Source organism: Diuraphis noxia, unplaced genomic scaffold (genome assembly GCF_037042655.1).
Source record: "Diuraphis noxia isolate RWA-SAM2 unplaced genomic scaffold, SU_Dnox_SAM2 contig0004, whole genome shotgun sequence".
Classification (NCBI taxonomy): domain Eukaryota; kingdom Metazoa; phylum Arthropoda; class Insecta; order Hemiptera; family Aphididae; genus Diuraphis; species Diuraphis noxia.
This window is the reverse complement of record NW_028301714.1, coordinates 6754457-6772064: the sequence shown is the minus strand read 5'-3', so window position 1 is coordinate 6772064 and position 17608 is coordinate 6754457.

Sequence of the window (17608 nt, the reverse complement as noted above, 5' to 3'; positions counted from 1 at the left end):
GCTTATGATATTATTACTATCATATAGACGTACCTATTTCCTATCAAAGATCGCCAATTTTTGCTAATGATAACATTCCTAAATAATTTTAATAATAACTTGGTGGTTTGGTAAGCGAACTCTATTCATTTAAATTTTACATTAGATTGTACCTATGAATTTAGCTATTCCTATACCTTACCTATTGTATCTACCTACTTTTATGTAAATTTTTTTATTTTTTTTTGTATTATACATTTATACTAATACAACATTTTGTTATAATAACTCACAGTTTCATGTTATTAATATTTCAATGAAATCATATTAAAAACACTGAATCATAAATAATGAAAAACAAAATTATTGTAAGTATAGGTATGACGTGTACCTTACCGAATTCCATGAATTTGCATGACAAATTTCATAAATTTAGTTTAATTTTTAAAGCGCTTAATGTTTTCCTACATTAATCATAATCAATAGGTATCAGATTTTATATTTAGAATAATATACTTTTGAATTAAGATATTATCTATTATAAAATCACTAATTTCTATGTTTAACATGCCGAGTCCTAATTTAACTGGTGCATAATAATGCATATATTTTTATTTAAAGAAAATTAACCAGCTGATTATATGAATTTTCAATCACATAATTAAATTTCTTGATTAACTAAGTTACATTTTTGCTACTTCTTCATTTAATTTCTAATAATTTTATTGGAACATTTAAGTTGTTCAAAATTATACCACCCACCGAATTATCTAAGCCAAGGAGTGTAATAGTGAACAATGCAACCAGATTGAATTACTTTTTAGTCGATTAATTTACCATACAATACTTTAACTATATATTAATATTTCATTTCATGCCAAGAAATTTTTTTTAAATAGATTTTAGCTAAAAATAATTGCTTGCTTTTTTAGACCATTTTTTATCAGATTTATTATTATATGAATCAATTTGAAATGGAAATAACATTTTAAAATACTGAAATAGAGACAATAAGATTCGTCATTTAAAGATTAGTGTTTGTTGGATTCGTTGTTAATATCAGGAAAAATTAAATCAAACTAATTTATTTATCTGTTTATTTATTTATTTATTAATCTGTGGTATCAATATTTCAATCATATATTTTTTGACAGCAATCATCCAATTTCAAAACAAAATATTCAAATATCAAATTTTAAACGATCTAGGTAAAATTGACGCAACCATTTGGACCTGAAGTCATTTGGAAGCAGCCAATTGGGCGCGAGTACATTTGGATGCTAAGACAAAATTATAATTATTCTATTATAATTATAGTTTATAAGTATGCATTTTATTCAAATATTTGCTACAAAAACATTGATAAAAATATAATTATTAAAAATGTAATAATTAGATCACACGTGTGCTTAAATAAAAAAACATTGCTAAACAATTTAACGAAATTGAATTAATATATTACTGATTTAAATGACTTCATGCCTATACGATAACGCCAATTTCGATAACGTCAACATTTTTATAGGTACCTATATGTAAAAGTAAAAGAATTGAAGAACTATATTTTTCAAGAGTGTTAAGAACAGATGACTAAAAAAAATAACAACATTAAATTTTATCTAAAATACGGATTAAAGTTAAACACATCAAATTCATTTAACAAAAACATAAAAATATAAATATTTTATCTAAATAAACTACAGATATCTTATCGTAGAAATAAAATAACTAATTAAAAAAAAAAAAATATGTATACCATTTTATAATAACACGAGTGTATAAACATTAAGTTTCATTTTAATTTATGTTGTGTATCACCAAGCATTATAACACCATACATATTATATCAGTTGTCAATTATCATGAACATTATTTATTATTTATATTAATTAATAATTTCATATGATCGTATGCCGATAGTAAATACAAAAAAAAAATGAACGGCTAGTCTATCTTTATTTTTCAATACATAATATTATATTCTATGGCATTTTGCTTGTCAGACAGACAGACAGACCTCGCGTTTTAATGTCTTCGCGCCCAAACGGCTGCGTCTAAATGACTTCGCGTCCTATAATGGCTGCGTCTAACCGGTCACGTCCATTTGCCCTGTTCGCAGAATAAAAATCTAGTTTATTACTAATAATTTGAAAAGGTTCTTTATGAATTTCATCTACAGAAACATGACGTATTAATTCAAATAATTTTCTTACATATAAACATATACCTAATACAGTGGTATACCAAAAAATGTATGGCTGAAATTAGTGCAAAATAAAATAAAATAAATACATTATCAAATAGATTACTTAAGTACTCAAGTAAGATGAAAATAAATCTGAACTTTATAATTTATACAAGTAGGTTTATTTTACACAAGTAAATGCATAATATTTTCTTTAAGAATAATCTAAGTTACCTATGTTATTGAATTTATTAAATTTTCAATGTTTTAGACCAAGTAAATAATTATTTACTAAAATTTAAAGAAACAAAATTTAAACGTCTATAGACAGCTCAGAAAAAGGAGTTACATTAAAACATAAAATTAATTTGTCAAAAATTATTTTTTTAATGTAAATATTCCAGTATTTCCTTGATTTAAAGATCATAAATATAGTTTAAACTGTTTAAAGTTTTTGACTATTATAACTATTATTACTAATAATACTATACTATATATACTATACTATACTATATTTATAACTATTATTTCTAACCATTTTGCCTAACGGTTTGTACATGGAAATTGACATAGAAATTTAAATTAAAACCACTTTTTTGTGAAAACTCTTTTTGGTCAATTCCGGCAAACCCAATATATTTTGAAGTACCCACATCGTTCCTTGAGTTAGAACTTACAGTCTAAACAAGAAATGGAACGATATCTTCAATTTCATACATAATATAACCGTACATTTTTGAATGTGTGAAATATAAATTGTATTATTTATTTCATATTATAATATTCAAAATCTTAGGCCATCATAAATCTTTTGATACATATAATACCAAAATATACGATGTGTTAAATTATCTCACAAGCTCTAAACATGTAAAGAAAAATAAATAATAAATAGGGTTGACTACAATTTAGAAAAAAATGTAATGTATATTTAGTTTTACTTCCAAAAATAGATTTAAAATCATAAAAACATCTCACATGATTATAACAATGGTATTATAGTTAACCGATGTGAAATATCAACTTGACCTGCTAGACAGTTGGAAATCCGGGTTCGGGTCCCATATATACGTGGAGAACAATATCGCTATCCATGTCAAAATTACAATAAATATTATACGAGGGTGTGTTAGTGAACATTATAATATGTAGTGCGTACCACCGGTTCGGACCGATAATATAATCCCATTGTACGTTTAGCTGGCGTGACTTTGTGTAAAAGGGATGACCTTATGGTTAAATACCATTGGAGTGGCGTCGGCCTAACCACGGGGTATATTTTTATCGAGACCATTTGAAACTACAAGTAATCAAACAATCACGGCGCCGATCGTATAGATATATATCGAAGTTATTTTTTGTTACACGAGAGGGAAATAAGAATAATACGACAGATAATGTTTATAGCACACGAAAATATCATCCCGGATAAGCATTGTTCTATAACACGAATTATAAGGAACGAATGAATGGTTTAAACGTGTCAATGAAGGACAACAGAATCCATATTGGTCCATATTGTGGACACAGTGGAAGAAACTACTTACTGTTTCTTTGAAATTTTATACGCCCAAAACACTCTTTAACACAATCTAGGTAACAGCATATTATCAATGGAAGTGATAGGAGGGGCAAGGGCGTCTTTACGAGTTTTTAATGTTATACCTAACTATTTGTCGTCGCATATCTAGACACCACATTTCTCATTCGTATCGATAGCCGAATCCAGTTCAGTTCATTTGCACGCAGCACTTCCTCCGTATCGTCAACCAATATAATAATATTTTAGTATCAATCATGAATGAACTACGAGATTTATATACGCCACCAGGTATTTTATAATATTAATATTGATGCATAATAAATTACAATATTTAATGCACGTAGAATTAGAGCCGTTACGTTTTTAGGCGTCATTATAATTTTTTTTTCAGATACGTTTGAGTGTTACTTGTGTAATCGTACGTATAATTTGAGGTCTGGATTGAATGGTCATATGCTAAATTTTCATGCACTAGATGCAAACGGTCAACCGGTTGTTGTCAAAAAAGTTGTTAAACGTCGTAAGTACATCATAATATCATATTATATTATAATTAGATATTTCATATTAAATAATAATAAGGCTCTTGTTAGATATGCCATCTATCGAAATTTTCTCAATGTGGTGTGTTTTAATTTTAAGTGACTATCATGAATATTGTAATTATATGTATGAAATGTAAACGATTTTAAAACTTTTCACTTAATGTTTTACTATTTAACGCTAATCAATACTAGTACGATGTAAAAAACTATACCCAGATATATAAGAGAATGAGAAAACTAAATCAAAACGTATTACCGCTACTATAATTAAACAAACGGTTGGTAGGCACTAGTCAGTTGCCACTTACTTTAACTATAGGAAGCAGCGAATACTAGCTGGCAGTACATCCAACTATTGTAGTTAGGAACTAATTTTGTTTCATAAAAATATTAGCACGTTTAATTACGTAAAATATGAAACTAGTAACGTTGAAATTTTTGTTATTGCTAATCATTATTTATTTTAAATTTTTATTGAAATTTATTTCTAAATTTAAGAAGTCTTATAACGTAAGAAAAACATGGTAAATTGGTACCTTGGTGTTCAACATTTCATGTTGCAAGCTAATATTATAGTGAATTGATCTATAATATCAAACTTAAAAAATATCTGTGTATTAAGAACACAACTTCTTAACTCCTGTAAATTTAGTTTGACTATTTAAAATAAATCACATTTTAAATGTTGATTATTTGAATATTAATTTAAATATCTTAATATGTTACCCGAACAATCTCAATTAGACATATTAACAGATTAAAAAAAATTTTCAGTAGTCTTGTCACGTAATCAGGTCCATTGGTAGGATTGATAAAAAGTACTTACGAATGATACATTGTTTACTGTTTGCGCGCAACGCTGAGGCGGTAACTTCTGCGTGAGAAACTGAGAACGCAGGAGCACTCCTCTAATTTTGTTTTGAATCATACACACTAATGTTCAATTTGTACTCCTTCAAAACTTTCCATTTGCAATTTTGCGTAAATTATTTTCCATTAGGGTATGAATTAAGTGAAAAAAAGGTGAAATACTCACACACAATCTTGCATACGTCATGGTTGTAGGACACTTTGTACGGTGACCTATAAATAATTAAGACCACAGAAATTTTGTACTGTTTCAGGAAGAAAAAAAATTATGAATATCACATCATTTGTTATTACAAAACTGTTTTGTCAAAACATTGGTAGTTAACAGGCAAAAAACAAAAACAAAAATGTTTATTACAATAAATTCGTGCTATTTACAGGCTTCATGAAATTTTAATTATATACAATGAATAGCTCAGCTTTTCATATTGGTTAATGCAAGGTTTTTCAGCTTTAAAATTTTATCACTCGAGTCGTAGTTATAATCAGCCCATTTTGTAAATAGTTCATAGTAAGACATAAATAAAAATATTTTAAATAGTATGGTAATTATAAAAATTATGACTTATAACCCATCGGTTCATAATGGTTAGTTGTAACTTTACTCATACAAGTCAATTTTGAATACTTCCAAAGAATATTAGATTTATTTATTCTCAAAATGGCATAGTTATACCTTTAAAATGTTTTGGATTTAGTTTTGTAATTTAGTTTTGGTTCATGTTGTATTTTAGAGTACTAGATATAGTTTATGTTCTACTGATCTACTGTGTCACCACTGTCACCAAACGCCATCAGCCAATCGCGCAAGTTTTGACTTTTGAGAAAATTTTTATCTTATCTAAAATATATTAAATAATTTACACCGTACAAAGTGTCCGTTTACCATATGTCATATATTCAGTATTGCACTCAAACAATAATAATGTATGTACTTATCATTCGTATGTAGTTTTTGTTAATCCTACTAATAGACTAGTTTTCACGATAAGTCTTCTAAAAACTAGTTTTATTTCTTTTATATGTCAACTTAGGATTGATCATGACATATTTTAAAATATTTTATTTAATTTTAAAATAATCAAAATTTAAAATTTAATAAATTTAACATATTAAAAAACAATGTTCAGTTGTTTCAAATATTAAAGATTTCAATAACACCTCCCGAGAAAATTCATAACTAGACATTAAATTAGGGAGAAAAGCATTTTTTTAATAATTAAATTACATTTTGGGCTATGCCTCCCACTCTCCCAGAACACGTAGCATAATAATAATATGTTAGTAAATTTACAATTAATATTTTATTCTATTATTATAGTAAGTGCATAATATGATACGAATTATATAAAAGTGCATGAAGAGATAATCATTAAATTCTTAAAATATATTTTTCTAATTACAAATTCAAGTTTTTAATTTTCTTAAAATAAATGTTAAGGAATTTATATAGGTTTCATACTTATAATCCATTAGTCGTTACAGTTCAATCCTCTGTTCAGTATTGTATTTTTTTTTTATGTATTATTTATTTAGAAAATTTGAAAAATTTACTCTTCTAGGCGAAGACTATTTTTGTGTTTACTTTATTGACAACTTCTATGTAGTGTGTAGTAAAAACTAAGTACTACGTCATACATGAGGTCTCATCACTCATCACATGCAGTAATACCTGTATAGTTTGACAAACCGTAAAAAAAATTCCTAGATATTTGTAAAAAAAAATAAAACGATATTTTAAATCAAAATTCAAAAATGCAACTAACGATGGTGAGCATATAAAAATTATGACATGGAAGGCTTGAATAAGAATTAGGGGGCTTAACACCCTCAATCGACCATAGTTACGCATATGCTTTCAAGTGTATAATTAAGGCCCAAATAGATATGTAGGTAATAGGTATATAAAAAACGGGTAGTAGAATACAATATGTTAATTCGAATTAATACCTACAATGCACAGGTCACGTTGATCTACAACATGGCCGCCGCCAACCACTGAGTTGTAATGGCTTGCTACTGATGGCACCAACGTACTGATAATATTTACTTCTAATCGTGGCTAGACAAGTTACTTTTTTTATTTAACTCATTTAGTTAAGTTAACATGAGCAAGTAGAAGTTAAGTTTAGAGTTAAAGTTAACTTTTTTAAAGTTAGAAAAAAATGTCATCAATGAGTTATCTGCTTTTTTAAAATTAATTAATTAAAACTAATTATCAGAAAAGTACAATAATTATTATTAATTCATAATTAGTAGGTATATTAACAATGTTTATTGTATACTAAGCGTTTATGGAACATACTGGGTAAATTATAGTTTTAGTTTCCTTTTCTTTTATTAATAATGGTTAGCCGAGTAACTGTATTTTTATTAATATCCATTATCTCCATTATCTATATTATTTGTATTTTAATTTGTGAATATGTATTTACACTATTATTATTTATTATTTATCATTATTTACTTTTTTCACATATTTTTTGTATAAATTTGTGATGATATATTTTATTTTATCGTTATTATAGTGTCTATAATCTAGATATAGTAACAAACATTTCAACAGTACATTATTTAGAATAAATATAAGATATAATATTATAATTTATTAGTTATTTATGAATAATATTTGGTATTTTCAATTATTATTTTTTGTTATAAATAAAAATATGTACAAAACAAAATATATTTTTAATTTGTGATGGTCAAAATCAAATTAATTAACTCACAAATTATTACAGAGCCTAGAGAAAAATTTTACTAGTAGGTATAGTATATACCTAGTTACTTATAATTAAGTAACTTAACATTAACTATTTAAGTTTAATGCCCAGCTTTGCTATAAGTGATGACATTCATTAATTTATTTATTTTCTTCTAAATCTATGGAAATTAACGAATACAAATCACCATTATTTTTCATTTCTAAAAAAATTACAAGGTAACTGCACAAAATATGTGTATAGATTGTAATAATAAAAAAAGTATATAATTTTAACAACCAGATGTATTTGGGCGTTGTCTGTACAAATATTTTGTGTTACAATAGAAATTTGTAATTCGATAGCTACGTTTAAACTGTAATCACATTGATATGTAGTATCCCTTTAATGTTCATTTAATTACCGATAGTTTAGTCTGAATAACAATAATTGTCACATTTATACCGGAAGACCTGTCTTAGTTTGGCTGTAATGTTGCCACATACCTCTTCACCTAAATGTTTTATATGCTATTATAGAGATACCAAAATGTCGCCAACAGCAGAGTTTCGATTGTCAAGTCTAATCGTGTGTTATTAAAAACTACGATTAAATGCAAACATGATCACCGTTAAATTGTAATTGATTTATAAATTGCTATTTGAGTATAAAATATTCTTTATAATACAACATTTTAGAAGACAAAATTACAATGGAAATATAATTTAAAATAGGTCCTATATAGTCACCGAATTCTTTCAGCGTGCGCCACTAACTCATTAACATAATATATATAATATATATACGTATTCATTTCATTGTTCTACAACGTTAATTCGGTAGGATACCAAAAAGCGTTTAGTTTTTACATTTTTCACAGCAAAAGAAAAAATCACATGAATAGTAACATTCAATGAATAAAAATCACCTATGATTAGAGATGTTGTGACTAATGTGTTATATTAATTAATATTAATTATTAATATTTGGATTGACATGGGACAGCATAGAATATTATACTTACCAAAATTAGGTTACAGACGATTTCCATTCTATCGAATATAATAAAATGTAAATGATAAGTAATGGACATCCATGCATTTATAATACGTAATTGAAATCGTCGTGTTTTAACGGTTATTGACTATTGACTAGTATCCTCCATTGGTCGAAATTCAAATACGAAAATTGTTTTAAATTATTATCGCAAACCTAAATTAGTATCTGAGTTTGTGCTTCTTCTCATTTTATTAAAATGGATATTCTACAAAGAAAAAACAATCGGTATTTCGTACTTAAGTTTTTAAGTTTACCAATTATCTAAAAAAAAATCGATACGGACATTGCCTTTTGAGTTACCTATGATGTGTATTTGAATAACGAAATATAATAACTTACAATTATTTTCTTCTATTACATGTATTATAATTGTTTAGGTTAGGTATCAATTGATTTTTAAAATGTACCTATTTTTATATTATCAAATTTTTTCAAGAACATTTTTTATCTTTACAAAGGTACCACTCACTATACCTGTTATTATTTCTATTCAAATTGTTTTTACTGTAAGAAATATGGTGTTACAGCTTTGTTTTCATATTTCGCTGGAATCCATTTTCTGCAGTAAACAAAATTAAAGCCAGCATTTGTTCTGTGCGTTTGATATAAATTGACTAAATCCTACCAGGTAGATAGAAATTACCTAGTCAACAGTAGACCTAATTTAGTTAAGGATCAGTTTTTCCAATATTTCATAACATATATTGAGGAGCGAGAGATAAACCCGCATTTTTCTCGGTATTAATCATCACAACGCAGAAAACTTCTGCTTTTGTTAAGCAAGAAAATGGTATATTATCAATCGTTAACATATTGCACTACGTGGAGGCGTAAACGGGGTGCATACCAAACATAAAAGCTACCATTGTTACATAGAGAGTACATAATACATAATGTTCACACGGAGATGTGCTTTACAATTAAAATAATTTTTTATAATCCCATAAAAAAAACTTGATGAAAGGGTCCATACTCTTTGGGCTTTTTCTCAGCTCGTCAGTACACCACAAATATATATTTACTCAACCAAAATCATCCAAGATAGATTTATGACAAATTATTTAAGTACCTATATTTTATTTATAGCTAACTGTTTATTGTTTTCCTGTATGACTGCATTTAGCATCGAATTCTCTGAAAACAACCAGAACTTAATGACATGGGTGCTCATTTACTTAATTTTTGTATCTCGAGAATTTTTAATAACAATGTACATAATAAACCCTTTGAACCAGGACCGTAGTTATGACATTATTGTAAAAACTTACAAAGCGTTGTAGATATTTCGAGTCCAAAAAACTCACACATCATTTTCTGTAAGTTCATATATATTATTAATTATACTTAGAAAACAATGGCGCATGATGGATTTTCCTTTAAGGATAGGGGGAGGCTGATAATTCGTTTATCTATCTATATTTTGTTCAACTAGGGTTTCACATAAAGCTTAGTATACTGATATTGAGGCATTTTATCTTCTTCTTCTTCTGTGCCTTCACAACTCTGTAAGAGTTTTGGCTGCCACCGTCACTGTTCTCCAATAATCACGATCCTGTATCCTCTCCTCCCACTCTGTTACTTCTAACCTCTCTGGATCTTGTTGCACTCCATCCATCCATCGTTTCTTTGGTCTGCCTCTGGGTCTTTTGCCTGCTGGCTTGTATTCAATAGCTGCTCTGACTTCATTTGTTTCTTCTCGTCTCATTGCGTGTCCGAACCATTGTATTCTCTGTCCCTTTATATAACTTGTTATGGGAGGCATTTTATCACAAATTTTTATCTGTTGTAACTTTTATAGATCATAGAAATCATTTTTAATAATTTTTTTTAAATCTCCATTCTCCAGCATTCCAAGAACCCCTCCCCGTCACTCTTGATGATACGCCACAGATGGAAAACATATTTATCGATTATTAAATAATGCAATGATGCTATAATATTGTTCACCAAGTTTAAATATTATATGAAACTAAATATATGTATTAAACATTTTAATATATATTCATGCTTATGCTTTATATTTTAGAAACTGGAAATAATACTCCGAGACGACCTCCAGCAATAGAATCAGAAACGGCTTGTTCAAATATGAATATAATGGGAAAACAGCCTACAATTTCTCCTCCATCAACTCCCAGCAGCCTTCAAGTAACTGATGGTAAACCAATTTATTTATAGTTATTTTATATTCAACGAATTTTTTTTAACAACTTCACTTCCTTTTATGAGATTTACTTCTCTTTAATACCACGACATATTTTCATAAGTTCACTATACTGTGGAAAAAAAGTTGTTTGCAAGCTTGTTACGCTTACTAAAATTAGTAGCAACACTGTATCAATCTGACGAGAAAACACAGAATATTGAGACCCAGAACGGGGTCTATCGGAAAATATTTTAATTTGAGACCCACAATTGGGTCTCATGTAAATCTTGACAAGTTAACGAAAAGAAGCGTGGCAGTCAAGTTGTATAACACGTTCAATGAGTTAGAATGTTATTAAAGATGGAAACGCACAATTTTTATGCTATATAATTTTTAAAAACGAGGACCACCCTTTCTTTGTACTATAGGTTTGTAGGTTTATTTATCTCTTCTATAACGTGATTTTAGGTATAATAAATACGATCAATGATGTCAATGAGATTGTAAACAATAAATCATGTTAAAATTGCCATGTTGCAGCACGTTGCACATGCAGGTTTTCAAAAATAATCATAAAATTATAATGCATTAATTTATTTAACATTGTGAAAAGGATTGTTTTAATAAAATTTCACTAAAACATATAAGCAGTTTAAAACATACGACCTTCTACCATTTGTATAAATGTAATCCTCGGCATAACCGATAATATAAATGAACATTATTCGTTTTGGTACTTTGGTAGATACATTTTTTTTGCGACTCATTTACTCACAAAAGTACAGCTCGATTGCATACATGGAAATATCTGCGCTTAAACGATCCAAACGTAGAACTCATTTAAGTCCATCAATAATTATAATAATATTTCAATTATTTTTATGTATCTATAAATATTTTAGTTGATTAATAATATTATATTCTTCATAATATTATAGGCTGATATGTTTAAAATTATGTCAACTGTATTCTTGCCATTCGTATTCGTAAACTATTTAAAAAATAAATTTGTGAATTCAATAAGGTGGCATAAACGCCATAAACAGTTTAAAACGTTTTCCTTCTTGAAAGAATAGAAGTTATTTTTTCTTTAACCTTAATTTAAATTTAAATTATTGCAATATTTCAAACTTATTACTATCTTCTGATACCTTATAGAAATATTTAAGATCATAAATTATATTATATGTATACTAGTCAACATTGTAGATTTTTTCACGAATTATCAGTTTGCTGGTCATCAGCGGCTTTTCACGTTTTTCGTTATACACAAACGATTCGCCAATATTCCGGTAAAAATGTTATATGCAAACGAGTATCGCCTTTTTGAAGAACAATCAGTTGAATCAATACCCAAAAACGTCCTTTTTTAAAAATATAATGCTATGGCGTTATCGATAGGTTCCCGTAATTATAATCTACCGCCTGATTATGAATATCGACCTTTAACTTAGTGATAAAGATAGTATGAAATTCGTATTAATGGGAGGTTACTAGTATGGTACCTATTGCCATTTGTTTCTCGCAAAATTTTTTTGAGGAAAATTGTTCGTTCATCATAATTATATACTGTAGATTTAACTCATGGGTACACCTTATAAAAGACACAATAATCAATAAAATGTGTACAGTTAATAAAGAAAATAAAACATAATCAACTCGTTTTACAATTCATGGACTATATGATTGAATAATATACTTACAAAAATATGATTCTATTTAAGATTATTAGTACCAATATTAACTCGATATTATATTTTGAATGATTGTTTAATGCTTATAATAATGATAAAAAAAAATGCAATAATATGATTTATTGGAAAAATTAACACATGTTATTCTTCCAGGTGTTTCAATGTTTCCTTGCGATGACTTCTTTTACGATTATACCTTCATGGAATACCAAAATTTAATTCTGAGCAATCATTCTTTGACACCTATTTTTAAGAATCATCAAAGTGAGATTATGTTTAAATTAGTAAAATACATAGTAATACATTTAATTACTATTAGAAATACTAATGCAACGAATATAAATACTTGTTTAATGTCTTAATACCTAGATGAATAGATAGTGCATCAGTAGGAATATTAGGTACCTACTTACACATATGTTTTGAATAATGTTGAACCCATTTTAAAGACTGGAAAGATTGGAAATAAAAAATAAAAATGTAAGAGTTGCTTGTATGTGAAATATATATGTATATACACACAATTGTGAAGATTTTATTTCTTTAAGCTAAGCTTAAAGCTGAAAATATAATTTAGATTTATATTATAATAAATTAACAAAAAATGAATACATAATGCTCATAAATTTTATGAACAAATATAAATAATATTTCTGTTATATTAACATTTAAAATTAAAAATCAAATAATAAATACAACTCTTAAATGCTCAAATTCACAACTTTAAATATAAGTAATTAAATGTTGAAATCAAATGTTGAATATCAAATAATGACGATTATAATATTATTATTATTATACATTATTCTGTATGACTACCTGAACAATTAATTAGTTTTACAATATAGTAAGAATAACATAGTTGAATGATTATTTTTTTTTTTTTTTTTTTTTTTATTCATAAAGTTTTACTGACGAATGTCATCTTAACTTACTGTTAATAACATTATTTTTTTTAACATTTAGAAAAAAAATAACAATTAAAAAAAAAAATACATTAGTGATATAAGATACAATGAATGATTATTAATATCAATAAAATAACACAATATATACATATAGATTTCAAATTTAGGATTCTTATTACCCTTTCCTTCATAATAAAACAAGAGGAAATTTTTTGATATTAATTCTCAGTACTGAGTCAGATGTAAACAATTGTGTTGTTTAAAAATGTATTGAAGATATAACTTTATTTAAGAATTGATTAATTTCTAATATTACATATTATTTAAGATTAATATTTGATGCTTGTAAACTTAAATCTCTGAAAACAAAGCATAAACATCAAAATCTTTCAACAAATATAGAAATAAAATGCAAGAAATTATTTAAATTATTTTTAAATTTAATCATAAAATCAACAATATCATTGTTTAGCATTTGACAAACAGATGAAATTAGTTGGGTATCTTAATCAATTATTCTAATGCGTGTGCATGGTAAATTGGTAAGGACCCCTGCAAAACGTGGTCAATAGGTATATCATTTGCATTAGTTAAAATAGAGATGTCATTACTTGGAGTCCGAATTTCTTACCTAACATGCTATAAAACAAAACTTTCGTAGCACTCCTACTACTCTTAAACATCACTAATTATAATTACAACAGGGTTTAATCAACTTAATTAATAATTATTTTATATCTTAAAAATAATTTGTCGTTCATAATGACTAGGGTTAGAATTTCAATGGCCTAAAAATCTTAAAAAATTAAATTAAAACTATCCTAGAATTAGGGGTTTTCTCATTCACATTTACTATTTATCGAGACCAATTTATGTTAACTTGAGATTTCTACAAAAATGTTCGAATTCGTCGGCGTCACTCGCTCCATCACTTAATATCCAACTAACGATCAAACCTAGCTTATTATAATCATTATTGTTACTGAAACGAAACTTATTTGTACCTGTATATGTTTATAAGTTATATTCGTCACGATATTTAAAATATTTTTTACTGTATTGGTAGAACTTATATATTATTTGATTAAATAAACAAAAGTAATACTACCCAGGAATGTTTGTACTGTCTGGGTAAGTCACTGTTACCTGAAGGTATGACATGGAGATTTACCCCTTTTCCACCGTATCCAAGAAGTTTTTTCTAGCATAATTCATATATATTTGCTTTTAGATTTTTAATTGTTTCAAAGTGAGGTATTTAATAATATCCCCCCCCCCCGTCCCTATCTGTTCCATCAAACGAGTCTTAAAAAAATATGTCGATATTTATCCGACTTTTATAGAATTAGTCTGACATTTAAATGCCTGTAAAACAAAAGGATAAAATACTTAATATTCATGATAAATATATTTGATATATGAGAAATAAAAATTCTAGTTACTTATTAAAATATTAAGAGTATGGTGCCTTACGCTATTTCATCAAAACGGATATAAAAATTTGATGAAAGGGTCCATACTCTTTGGGCTTTCTCTCAGCTCGTCAGTACACCACAAATATATATTTATTCAACCAAAATCATCCAAGATAGATTTATGACAAATTATTTAAGTACCTATATTTTATTTATAGCTAACTGTTTATTGTTTTCCTGTATGACTGCATTTAGCATCGAATTCTCTGAAAACAACCAGAACTTAATGACATGGGTGCTCATTTACTTAATTTTTGTATCTCGAGAATTTTTAATAACAATGTACATAATAAACCCTTTGAACCAGGACCGTAGTTATGACATTATTGTAAAAACTTACAAACCGTTGTAGATATTTTGAGTCTAAAAAACTCACACATCATTTTCTGTAAGTTCATATATATTATTAATTATACTTAGAAAACAATGGCGCATGATGGATTTTCCTTTAAGGATAGGGGGAGGCTGATAATTCGTTTATCTATCTATATTTTGTTCAACTAGGGTTTCACATAAAGCTTAATATACTGATATTGAGGCATTTTATCACAAATTTTTATCTGTTGTAACTTTTATAGATCATAGAAATCATTTTTAATAATTTTTTTTAAATCTCCATTCTCCAGCATTCCAAAAACCCCTCCCCGTCACTCTTGATGATACGCCACAGATGGAAAACATATTTATCGATTATTAAATAATGCAATGATGCTATAATATTGTTCACCAAGTTTAAATATTATATGAAACTAAATATATGTATTAAACATTTTAATATATATTCATGCTTATGCTTTATATTTTAGAAACTGGAAATAATACTCCGAGACGACCTCCAGCAATAGAATCAGAAACGGCTTGTTCAAATATGAATATAATGGGAAAACAGCCTACAATTTCTCCTCCATCAACTCCCAGCAGCCTTCAAGTAACTGATGGTAAACCAATTTATTTATAGTTATTTTATATTCAACGAATTTTTTTTAACAACTTCACTTCCTTTTATGAGATTTACTTCTCTTTAATACCACGACATATTTTCATAAGTTCACTATACTGTGGAAAAAAAGTTGTTTGCAAGCTTGTTACGCTTACTAAAATTAGTAGCAACACTGTATCAATCTGACGAGAAAACACAGAATATTGAGACCCAGAACGGGGTCTATCGGAAAATATTTTAATTTGAGACCCACAATTGGGTCTCATGTAAATCTTGACAAGTTAACGAAAAGAAGCGTGCCAGTCAAGTTGTATAACACGTTCAATGAGTTAGAATGTTATTAAAGATGGAAACGCACAATTTTTATGCTATATAATTTTTAAAAACGAGGACCACCCTTTCTTTGTACTATAGGTTTGTAGGTTTATTTATCTCTTCTATAACGTGATTTTAGGTATAATAAATACGATCAATGATGTCAATGAGATTGTAAACAATAAATCATGTTAAAATTGCCATGTTGCAGCACGTTGCACATGCAGGTTTTCAAAAATAATCATAAAATTATAATGCATTAATTTATTTAACATTGTGAAAAGGATTGTTTTAATAAAATTTCACTAAAACATATAAGCAGTTTAAAACATACGACCTTCTACCATTTGTATAAATGTAATCCTCGGCATAACCGATAATATAAATGAACATTATTCGTTTTGGTACTTTGGTAGATACATTTTTTTTGAAGATTTTATTTCTTTAAGCTAAGCTTAAAGCTGAAAATATAATTTAGATTTATATTATAATAAATTAACAAAAAATGAATACATAATGCTCATAAATTTTATGAACAAATATAAATAATATTTCTGTTATATTAACATTTAAAATTAAAAATCAAATAATAAATACAACTCTTAAATGCTCAATTTCACAACTTTAAATATAAGTAATTAAATGTTGAAATCAAATGTTGAATATCAAATAATGACGATTATAATATTATTATTATTATACATTATTCTGTATGACTACCTGAACAATTAATTAGTTTTACAATATAGTAAGAATAACATAGTTGAATGATTATTAATATCAATAAAATAACACAATATATACATATAGATTTCAAATTTAGGATTCTTATTACCCTCTCCTTCATAATAAAACAAGAGGAAATTGTTTGATATTAATTCTCAGTACTGAGTCAGATGTAAACAATTGGGTTGTTTAAAAATGTATTGAAGATATAACTTTATTTAAGAATTGATTAATTTCTAATATTACATATTATTTAAGATTAATATTTGATGCTTGTAAACTTAAATCTCTGAAAACAAAGCATAAACATCAAAATCTTTCAACAAATATAGAAATAAAATGCAAGAAATTATTTAAATTATTTTTAAATTTAATCATAAAATCAACAATATCATTGTTTAGCATTTGACAAACAGATGAAATTAGTTGGGTATCTTAATCAATTATTCTAATGCGTGTGCATGGTAAATTGGTAAGGACCCCTGCAAAACGTGGTCAATAGGTATATCATTTGCATTAGT